Raw genomic sequence first — 12,819 nt, 5'->3', positions numbered from 1 at the left:
GAGAGAGAGAGAGAGAGAGAGAGAGAGAGAGAGAGAGAGAGGAGGAGGGAGGGAGAGAGAAAGAGAGAAGAGAAAAAGAAGAAATGAGAGGGAGAAAAACAGAATCTCTCGCAGGCGTATCATTAATGCCTTTTTCCGAAGCAACAAAAAGGCGGCGGTCGTGACACGCCGCAATATTCAACCGGGCCGATACTTCGCGACCAGGCGCATTCGGCTCGCTCGCTCGCTTGCTCGCTCGCCGGCCGCGCGAGGAATCACGCGATCGACGGCGGCGGCGATGGCGGCGGCAGCGCGGCGGTGAGCTCGCCGCTCTACCACCGACTCGCAGATGCCGGCGCGCGCTGGGTGGCAGCGGTAATTGCATGTAATTTTCACTATAGATTAAGAGAATCGAGGCGAGATCTTTTTTTTCCCGCGGGCGCAAAAATTGAACGCTACGTTTACACGAAACGCAGGAAAGGCGTGAGCGGGACGTGAGCGCGTCGATCGCGCTGAACGCATCCTGTTGTTCACCGCAGATCATCCCGGCGGTAAAACGAACAGTTATCTCCTTTTTCTTTTTCCTAGAGAAAAAGGTGACACCAGTCGAGTGAGTCGCAGATAGTCATAACGATTAGTATCTACCATGCAGTTCATGTAGCTTTCTGCTCTTTTGTCGTTTCTTGAGCAAAATGTAGATTTAAATCTAACAAATTCGGGTTCTTGCGAATAAATAAATAATAAATATAAATTTAGTAGCGACTATATTATTGATGATTATTTTAAATTGATATAATTTCATGAAGTTAAAAGTTTATTTAATTACTTAATTATTTCAAATTAGTATGATTACGTTAGATTGTGTGCTTCATTTATTTAATTATTTATTAATTTTTTAATTTTTAATTAACAGTAATATTTGTCAATATTAATTATTAATATTAATAATATTATTTATTAATAATATTATTTATTAATATTAATAATATTATTTAGTAATTATTTCACAACGTTTATAGAATTAGTTACATTTACATGCATAATTAAATGTATTACTAATAGAAGAATAAAAAAATTTATAACATTAAACGTTTAAAGAAATTATTATATATATATTTTTTTTTATTTTATATATGTGTGTGTGTATTTATGTACAGCAATTAAGAACACTTTTCTATAAATTTCAAGACATAAAAAAGTAATAATGTAATGTAATCAAGTCGTCAAAAAGATACGATTACATCATATTCCACTTATTTTGCATACGTGCGTTATCCCGTACCGTTTATCATGGATGTTATAAGAAATATTTGCATATCATGTCGAGATATTATTATCGCTCATAGCTACTCGCCACGTCGGTTTGCGACCGAAAGGTTAATTCCGCGAAATGAATATAAAATGTCCCAATGGTGTCCTCATTAGCGTTTCATGATATTGCACCGTTTTTATGATTTACATCAGCCGCGCGCGGCCGCTTGTTCCCAGCTCGTGTAGCCCCTGCAATTTTTAAATCTGCGCGTCGCCGCGGCGCCGCGTGATGCGTACACGCACTTATACTGCGGCCGTGAATATTTAAATATTCCGACGTGACGAATAATTAATGCCACGCTAATAAAGCGACGCGACGAGGAACGTCGCACGATCGCTCGAGTTACGATAACAACGCAATGTAGAACAATCGTTTCGAGTTATGTTGACTTTTAGATGTTCCATAAATTATGTTTTCAAGAATAATGCAACTTGAAATAGACAGTATTGTAGTAGAAAAATGTATGTTGTTTCTAAATGAAAAATACTAAATAATTACTGATTCTTTATCGTATTAGTATTTTTATTTCTATTGTAAATCATTTATTCATATATGTCTTAATGTATGAAGAAAAGAAGAATTTATCTTAAACTTGATTTTAGGAAAATTTTAAAAGAAATTGTGACTTTGAAACAAAACTTTAAAAAGAAATTGCATAGTTAAATACAAAATATCTTTTTTGCTTAATTTTTGATCGATATTATCATACGCGGAAATAATGATTTTGTTGGGTATCTAAAAATTTAATTACCTAAATATAGCTCTAAAGATAATTTTGTTAATCTGAACATCAAAATAATCATACAGTAGTTCAAACTTTAGTAAGATGTTCAAACTGCTATGATTGTTAGAATGTCTTTCATTCATTTTTTATGAAGATTTTCTAAAATATTATTCATTATGCTTAAATTTTCTATACATAATTATTTTGATGTTCCAACAAAATTATTTTCAAATCTATATTTAATTAAATCTATATCTAATTAAATTTGTAGAGATGCTCAGTAATTTTTAGATATTTCGGCAAAATTGTCGTTTCTGTGTACATGTGATATAATAGATGTCAAGAGAGAAAAAAAAGTAGTATCATAAGGACTTGAAGAGTTTAAATCAATAAATTTGAAGGCAAAGTTTTTACTACTTTCTTGTAAGAAATTTTGTAAGAGCCAATCATCAACAGCAACTAGTAATAGCTGTGTTTATAAGAAGTCGGCTCTATTGGGGATGAAGAGCAGAGGAGAAGGCGTCGCGGCGCTCGCACGGAAGTGAAAAAATTCGCGGAATCGCAAAATTTCGTAGGCGTGTTTAGGGACCATCAAGTCGCACGCTCACTCAGCGCTCGCAGCCGAGCTCTCTCATTTGCTAGCGAATTGTGCCCGGGCGCGTTAATGCATCGCTCGCACGCCATCGTCGAGGGAGGTTCGCTCGCCGTGAACGAGACATTGTTGCGCCGAACTCGCGCGAAAAGTGCACGCTGATTGAATGCCGAATTCGCACGACGAGCTTCGTCCTGAAGCTCGCGTCAGCATCGTTAATGTTGCATGCATTCGCGATTCATTGTTATCCTGAAGATTTTGCAAAATTTTGAGCAGTCATCATGGAAAAATTAGAGTGATCTTTAAAACATAGTAACAGAACAAAATTTTGATTTAGTTAATTCATTTTGTATATTTCATATTTTAGATTTAAAAATTTTTATTTAAAAAATTTAAATAATTTATTTATGTATTCGATGAAAATTTCAAAAATGACTAAAATATAGTAAGGAAAAAAAATTCGCGCATTCAGTCTTTATTGTACATGTCTGAAACACAGACCAAATGTTATTAAAAGTAAACATATATGGACGAAAAGAAATAAAAAGAAGTAAAAATAGTTTTATAGAGTAGTTTTATATAAAAATTTAATTAGATACAGATCTGAAAGTAATTTCGTTGGACTATCAAAATATTATTATAACACAAGACACTAAGATTGGTTATTAGAATCAAAACTTTTTGCAATATTGTTTATATTTGAGTTTCTTACATAATTACTTTGGTCCAACGAAATTATAGACACATCTAAGATCTATCTAAATTTTTAGATCATATTTCAGCACAAAATTGTCTTTTTTTTTCATGTAGAGTTATCTCCGTCTTATTGCAGAATTCGGTTATTCAAAAGAAATTAAAACATGAAATGAAATACAATATTCCATGAGAAAGGTTTTGTTTCAACAAACAAACACCGATTTTGGAATTTAAAAAAGAATTTATCGACTATTATGAAATAAAAGGAATACAGAAGATATTTTTATATTGTATCAGAAAAACAAATTTAAAAGGGAAAAAAAAACAAAAATTGTGTCATGAAAAATTGTGTCGTCAAAAAAATGTATCGTGCACTAATATACGAATGCCTGAATTCATCGCAGCAAACGCAAACAATATTTTTCACTTCTTCTAAGCCGCCCAGCATAGTACGTTTTATTTGAATGAAAGAATAGCCAGTGCTCAAACGCATGATGTAGTTAATACCTTGGTAAGAACCATGTTCTTACATAGTAATAGAATAGAGCGACATAGTGACTCGTGCTTTTAAAGCAAGACTGGATTATAACTGGGGACGCACGTGACAGCATCACGGATTGGATAGATTTAAATTTACAATGGATATATGGTGACTTCGGTGATTCCACGTAATCCCAGAACATAAGACCACGGTCCATCTAGACGGTCGGCTCTTACACACTAGGTCGCATGCCATAACCAGATTAATCCTACGCGCCCCTCGCCTACCAACCGTCCTTTGCATCTGTCACTCTCTACCGCGGACTACGCGATCGCCATGAGCGCCCGTCAGTCCCCCCGGGACTTGCTTTTGGCCCTTCTCGATGAACCCCTCTCACGATCGGATTCAGGATGCGATTGAGCGAGAACGACATGGCAGCGTTTTGTAAGGGCTTGTATTATTACCTTCATAGTTAATTCGCAGTTTGCTAGGGTACATTCGACCAATTCGACGAATAATTCGACGACGAATAATTCTAAGAAAATATGGAGATGACGCAAAAATCTGTAATACAGTTAGTGGACGTTGAGTCTGTAAGACTTAATTAATTTATGTTTAATTACTTTTATAGAAATTTAATTCTAATAATAGTCAATCACACTTATTTTGAGCATTAAAAGTACTGTTAATAGTTTCAATATTTAAAATAAATGATTAATGATTGGTTATTAAATTTCAATGTATTAAATTTCAATGTATGTACAAAAGATATTAATTAATTTCAAGGAACCAAAATGACATAAAAAATGAATACTAAATATTTTAATAATTTAATATTTTAATAAAAATAATTTAAATTTGTCAAAGAAAAAAAATTGAATCGAATGAAAAATTGACATTTTTTATTATATAAAGAGATTTATAATAGAGTGAGTCCAATAGACTATCAGTTTTGGAAGGTTGATGACAATTATAATAGTATATACAACGAAATGTCGATGATTAAAAACTGAGATTGCTTAAAATATTTTTCGTTATTGTTGACTTTAGATTTTGATGCAGTCAGATAGATAAGTGACGTGACATATTTTACATAACCGAAGAAGATTCAGCTTTTTGAGATTTTTGCACACATCGACAATATTCTACGATATTTCCCATAGCGCTCACTTTCTTCGTAATTTTCTTCCTTCGTGACTGCCAAATTCTAGATGAATCGGCTGGCAGACATTCAGCTTTCTTGGCTGACGTGTTACATACTAAATTGCAGATACGGAAAATAAAGGAAATATTTAATACTGTTTTCATCTTAGAAATGATTTATTTTTTTTATTTTCTTCATAATAATTTAAAAATTATCAAAGAAGATAATTAAGAATATAATAATTCAATAATTCACGATTCAATAATTCTCTGTTCTTTTTATTTTTTTTTTATTTCATTTTTACTTAAAAAATTTATTTTCTTTTAAGAAATCAAATGTAAAATAGTAATTGATAAAAATGATATCTGCAACATAAACATACGTCGCAAATCATTTGCGATTAATTATGTAAAAATCACAAATATGATTAAAATAACATTAGTCCACAAGTATATCAAATAAAAAAATAAACAAAAGAACAGATCTATAAAAAAAATCGAATATATGTTCAAGCACAAAAAGAATGTAACGACGTGGTAAGATGCAATTAATGGCAAAGGGGACTAATTTCGTTAGCCAAGATGATGATGGCGCGGTGAATCGTTTCGAGGAAAATATGTTATGAAGATACCACAAAGATACCACGAAGCGATCATGGTTTTGGCGAGAAAGCACCGGGATCTCTCTCTCTCTCTCTCTCTCTCTCTCTCTCTCTCTCTCTCACACTCAAGTATTTCTTGGTTTGGTCCTACATATAGGATTCTCGTATTGGTGTGAGAAGTATTATGAGAATAAAAAAAGAAGAAAATATCTAAAAAAATAACCAATAAGAAAATAAGATGCCGGCAGGTGTCCGTCGACTATGAATGACTCTGTCGCATTACCATTCACCGTCCTCTTTTATACGATTTTTATCAGATCACAAAATAATAACTCATTTTAGAATAAGATAAATAATAAAATTTAAAAGAACACATTTTAGAATAAGATAAATAATAAAATTTAAAAGAACACATATACATAAATATTATATGAATTAAAAGTTATACGTGCATGCCGATATATTATTTCAATAAGATACTTGAAATCTGATTCATGTTACTTTTAAGCTTGAGAATTAACTAAGGAAAATATGACTTTTTACGAAAAGTGAAATATCGTAAAATGAAGAGATAACATCGCAAATAAAAAGGATTAAAAGAATTGTGAAAGTTGTCGGATCCGCAGGTCTTTGGTGCCACGCACCATGTTCGTAATTCTTCTTTTGCATGGGCTATATTATTATTGTAAATGCAGCTTCACCGTGTCTTTATCGGTGCAGCGTGATCGCGATTGTTCTCTTCATCGGCCACACTCGCGCGGCCTTCGATTTTTCTTTCGACGGGCGTGTATTATCCTTCCTTTTTTCGCTCCATCGCGAATAAAATACCGTTGGTACTACTTACAAAGTAAGTAATGGCCTGCCTTATAAATGAATACCTTCAGCGCGGGCAAAAGTCGCCGCTCGCGCCGAGAGGAACCGAGGAAATTAATGTGTATTTCATCGAAGACGGTTATGCCAGAGATTAATACGCGAGGAAAGGATTAAATTATGTTTTAAGCGGCGTGCGACTAATTTGCATAACGCTTAATAATTTTACGTGACTGTTCTCCACCTTAACATTTGATGTCATTCTCAATCTCCCCCGGTCTCACGACTGTTTCAGTAATAATATGTAATTAAACTTCGTAGCTACGTAATTTGTACAATTAAAGTATTTGAATATTTCGCGCGCGCTTGCACGCTTAGGATCATCATAATTAGTTTTAAAATCTGAAGAAATCTCTGTCTGAAGAAATATTTCATATTTCATCGTATAGAGTCGCGAGAGCAACAATAATGTTAACAAAAAATAAAAGCTAAGTTAAAATACATTTACTGTATACATTTCAATATATACATTTTAATTATTTTATTATTAGTTCAAGTTTATTTTTCTACATTGATAATCTGACGTCTTCAAACATTTGTTACGATATTCTCTGTATTTCAAAATTCTCAGGACAAAGGACCATACGCATAACACATTTCTCAACTCACTCACGCTAATTCCATCGTGCGTGATACGTCTGTGATCGATCACTCGAGCGATCTCGGACACCATTCATAGGTATAGCGTATTATTATTCATAGGCTATCTTTGTCCAAATTTCAGGGATCACTGGGCGAGACAATGTGCGTAACAAGCACGAACAATACGCCGCTTAATAATTGTCGGCTTGTTATTGATGCGCTGCGGGAACTCAAAAACCGCGGCGTTGGGTGATTTTTCATTCGCGTCCCCCCTGAATAAGGACGAGCTCTCTTCCGCTACTTTCATCGAAGCCTTTTACAATAGTCGATAGATTAAAGTCGACAAGACCGAGTCGATATTAATCGATAGTCAGTGTCGCACGTTTTTGACACACATTACATCAAGCGAAGTGTCAATCTATCGATCACGTAATTCTTTCATTTTTCGGACCATAAAACTGACAATTCTCGCATGAATTTGATAACATTGTATATGCGTAACATTTTTCGACATGACAATGGTGTCGGCGTGAACAATGCAGTAGAAAGAATCGAGTGACTTCTCGAATGAACTTAACTGTCAGGACAGAAACATAGTTTGAATATTATAAAGTTAAGAAATATCTAAGTCTGACGTTTTCATAGATCCAAGATGTAAATTTCAAACTTCTGAATTTAAGATACGAATACTTAAACTTGATACGAACATGGATCTAAGGTTGGAAAGTATTCGAAATATTTGTGTGAGTGTATATGAATATAAAAATATACATTTTATTGCAAGATTCAGTTTAATTCAGAAAAGATTGAATAGATATGGAGATAAAAAAATATATTACTTTAGCATTGTACTTCTCACTCAAGATTACTTTATATTATCTTCTCAATATATCCATACAAAATTTGCTAGATACTTAATTTCTTACATTGGAAAAATAATTTAGTTGCATTAATTGGAATTCTAATTAAAAATAAACAAATCAGAATTTTTTGATTGAATCTATTATAAGTCTAATTGAAATAATCAGAATTCTGATTGATATGATTAGACTCTTCCAGTTCATTCATTTTCAATCAGATTTTTCTCAGTGTATAAATAAAAATTACAGTGGATTCGGTTGATATGTTTAAATATTTTTACGATATTTCTAAAAATCTAAGAATTTAAAACTATTTTCCAAAATAGTTCAGATATAGTTTTAATTCAAATACATAAATAGCTAATTCCTTTGCGAAAAATGTTTTGAAACTATTCCTCATGAGCCTATTGTATAGGGGAGATCCTGATCGAAGAAAGAAGCGGAAGAATAAAAAAATGAAGAAGAAGAAGCAGGATAAAAAGAGGAGGATAAGAGGAGAGCGTGACGAGAAGCATGAGGGGCCTCGCATATACGGTCGCGTGAGATAGCCGCATCATTCCTTGGCAGACAATTAATTACTGACATTATGTTTTAGAATGCTTACTTGCGCCGGCTACCAACCACCGATCTGTAGATTTGTGGCCACGCTCGGTACGCTCTATCCTGCGATGGACTCGCTCGCACGCACGCGTGCATGCACCCGTCGTCGCAGCGGGACGACGCATTGCCCGTTTTCCGCACCTCTAATGCTTTTACTATATCCCCTTATTCTAAAAAATAACAATCAATCATGATCTCCTAATAATATACAGTAGATCTTTAGGCGGAATGTAAATGAGATGGTCGATCAAATGTATCTTTGCTTCATCATATACAATACGGGAAGCAAAAATTATAAACCTGTATAGAAGCTCTATATAGAACGTATTTAAAGTTGTGTTATTCTTTTTAACTGCAAACATTCTATAATCTATATAAAAAAAAATGTGTATTTTATTTTCTAAAATGCAATGTATAAAATTTTATATATAGAGCATGTGATATATCTACATATATCACTATCACTCTATTGATATAAAAGTAACACATTTAAAAATTAACAACTTTTTAGTAGAAAGTACTTTTAAAATATTGAAATAACGTAATAACGTAAATATAATGAATATGCACTAAATGCAGTGAATTTCACTTTCTTTCCATGTTATACTTTCAACTATAATGTATTCTTTAAACTATGTTTATAAAATTGAAATTCTCTCTATATAGTATAAATTTCATTTTCTTTATCAGAATTATGACTTTGAGAATGTCATATTTCAGAAAAAATTTATTAATGTTTGAAGAGAAGTGTCATATCTAAATTTGAGAAAATAGTCTCAATTCAAATATTTTATTTTTTAATTATATAGAACAATATATAGAACAATATCACAATTTGAAGACATATTTCTATAAATAAAACTAATAAAAATATATTTTAAAAGTAGCAGTAACTCTATAAATAGTACATTTTTTTTATATCTATTTATCTTTTAACATCGGCAATATTTATTAATATAATAACATATAAAAAAAATATTATTTTCTATAAACAATCATTACGCATTCGAGGACAAATGACATTTCTATTCACTAGCGATAAATTGAAAGAACTATAAATGTATTTTTTTAAAATCACTCTTTAGAATCTCCTTTCATATCTAAAAAATATTAATTTTTAATTTGTGTTATTTCTCTATCTAATGCCCCAAAGAAATACACAAAAGTCAACAAAAAATTAAAATGACTTTATTTTGATTCTTAAGGTCAATAAACAACAAATTTTGTAACAAAAAATCATCATTTTGACTTTCAATTTTGACATAAAATAAAATTTTGACTTTCTCTTGATTTAGTACGTTCTTTTTGGAGTGGTGATATGTTAAGTATAGACATTACTATAATGATCCATGATAGGATTGATGCAGCAGTTAGCCGTCTTTTACAATTCTTTCATATTTGATCCTTCGAAATCTCAGCGACGCTCGGGACAAAAGAAACTTTTCTGGGTCAAGGAAACGAGTCGAAAAGCACTTTTAACGCGAGACGCTGCGGCACGTTGGCCGATTAAACGGCGGAATTGTAATTAAGATTGATGACGCGAAACGCGCGGTGATTAGAATTATTGATGGGTCCGACGGGTGTTATTAATGACTTACGTGAAATTTTAATTCCTGGCTTAATTTGGTAATTATGGTAATTAATTGATACCGTTTTGAATGACGGTTGGTGCTGCAAATGGTATACTTTGATGATCAATAATACGTAATAGGAGAGATCATAATTTCTTATCAATTACTAACATTCATTATTTCATGTTACATAAATGCATTATTTACTAATCACTTTTAAAAATTATTATTTATAGTGATTTAGAAATATCCTCAAATTTTCGTATAGTTCTAATTTTTACGAATTTTTCGTTCAATTAAATGAGTAATCCCGACATTGAATATTTCCCGTAATAATTAAGTTAAGTAATAATTAGACAATAATTCTATCATAAACTCTATTGCATGTGAATTAAAAATGGGGAATTCACGAAATAGTGAAACGCACGTATAATTTCTGCGACACTTGAATCCTTCCTTCATTAATTATGCAGCCAAAAATCGCAAAATCAAAACGTACTCACGCGCCTTCAGACGAATGCCAGTTGGTCGTTGCGATATTTCAAGCCAGGCCATTGTGCAATTTGATAATCATTTTGCCGTCGAAGTCGCCTGCTCATTAGCATATTTAATTATGAATATTTAAGATTTTTGGCGCAGCGGGATGGCAGGGCCTTGGTCCGAAAAGAGGGGTCTTGGCCGACGTATTAAAATAAAGCCCGCGTGGTGCGCGAGGCCCCGTCGTAAATTTCACCGGACACACGGGGGACTGGTTGTTGCTCCGATCATGCAGCGAGGGACGTGAGCAAAAAGGAGATCGAGAGGAAGACAGGCATGTACGATACATATTACAACTAGCTGTGCGCATCGTGAGGCTGCATCTCCCGCGTTCCTTCCGAATTCAACTCGATTCGTTCATTAAAACATTTCGTTGTTAGGACGTCGCCCTTTAAACAGGCACATTTTTCCTTATAAAAGATATCAAAATTCGTTAAGATGTTTTCGATTCATGGTAAGGATTCGACGCACAAGTAACGAAGCATTTGCTATTTCTGACAGTTTCAAGTGGACTTTGATTTAACAGATTCCGATCTAGAGAATCACCAACCGATGGTTCAATCTAACGTAAATTCTCCTCAAAATCGACTGGAAAATAAGATCCGGCAAAAAATACGACGCTATAAAAAATTCGATTGCTCATAGATCACTTGTCACAGCTTGTACAGAGTGTTTATTGCTCGTTACGTATGAATGGATGTACCTGGAATTCGCAATTTCGTGGTGCCGCCGGTCGCTAAGAGTTCGTTAAGAAATCGAGCTGCGTATTCAGGCGTTCCCTTTCCTGAACCATTTACGCGTTTCGTGCATGGTCCTTTGTTGTTCGATGCTGCACAAAGAGTGTTTTTTCTTACCGGCGAGCATTGTTGCCTCGCGCGTTAGCATTAGCGGAAGGAGACGAGCAGCGCACGGGGCCCGGTCTTTTCTACTGGGCGCGGATTCTCGGGGTCCGTTGTTCCTTTTGCGCGTTTCTCCTCCTTTCTCCTTACTGTTCGCGACCTATGCATTATAACAGCGGTACTTTCCAAGACGCGCGAGGGATGAATACGGCATCGTATAGTGGGCTTTAACACCTGCAGCCCATTATAATAAGAGTGCCCCGGATGCTTCTTTTTTTTTTTTAAATAATGGGCCCTAATAATTAGTCGGTGGAGTATATAAACCTAATGCTCCGCGCGAAAGGCCCGAAATCATTTACATGACCGGCTAGTTGTTCTCTTTTGTTCTATTTAATTACCCGCTACTTTTCGCGCTCTCTTAATATCTTTCCTCCTCCCGATCACTATCGATCATTCTTGATCATGGTCATTATCGTCTGGATTTAATAATGACTGACAAACGAATAAGTGCATACCAGGAATTTAAATAAATTTAAAATGTAACAAAACTTTTGTAAACTTTTCATAGATAGGTACATAATAATGCCTAATATAATCTCTAACGTATGATTTTTTTTCTTTTTCTTTTTATAATTGAATTGCTGAATAATAAATTACCATTTACAATAATCAAAGAACTTTTCACATGAAAAATTGCGGCTTGATGAAATGAGTTAATTTTTATGTGTAATACTTGGTCAAAAATATTAGGCATCTTATTAATTATTATTTAAAGTTTTAGCTCAAAAATTAATTTATGGCATTTGTTGTAAATTTTTCTTTGTTCAAAAACCCTTTAAACTTTTGTATATCGCCGCTAATCAATAGGTGATAATGTAAGTAAAATAATTCCAAATAAAACAATATATGTGCCTAATATCTTTGATCAAGATATAGACAATTTAATAATAGACAATTTAATAATGGATAGTTTTTGAACCCTGATATATCAAAAAATGATCTGCGAGTACAAGTTTTACATCTTTGATGCATCACAGTTCAAAAACTATCTATTATTATTAAGTCTATGATATTTTTTGTTTACTACATCATAAGCTACATTCTATGAGAAAACTAGTTCATTTCACCAGAACCCAATTTTTCATATTATTAATGTGACGTCCTTTATACAGTAATTATCAGGTTTAATAATATTCTCTAACTTAATAATATTTTCTAACTTAAAGTGGATTATTTGCAACATTTAATGTCCAATGAAGATATTGAAAAGAAATAGCAGATATGTGTGTGTGTGTGTGTGTGTGTGTGTGTGTGTGTGTGTGTGTGTGTGTGTGTTATATATAATAATAACTTACTTAAGTTTACGTTTACTACTATACTAACTAACGTAGTAAGGAAGGTAAATAAATTAAAATTAAAGTTAGTTTAGTT

Source organism: Atta cephalotes (assembly GCF_000143395.1).
Source record: "Atta cephalotes unplaced genomic scaffold scaffold00030, whole genome shotgun sequence".
NCBI lineage: Eukaryota > Metazoa > Arthropoda > Insecta > Hymenoptera > Formicidae > Atta > Atta cephalotes.
Note: the sequence above shows the minus strand (reverse complement) of the source record.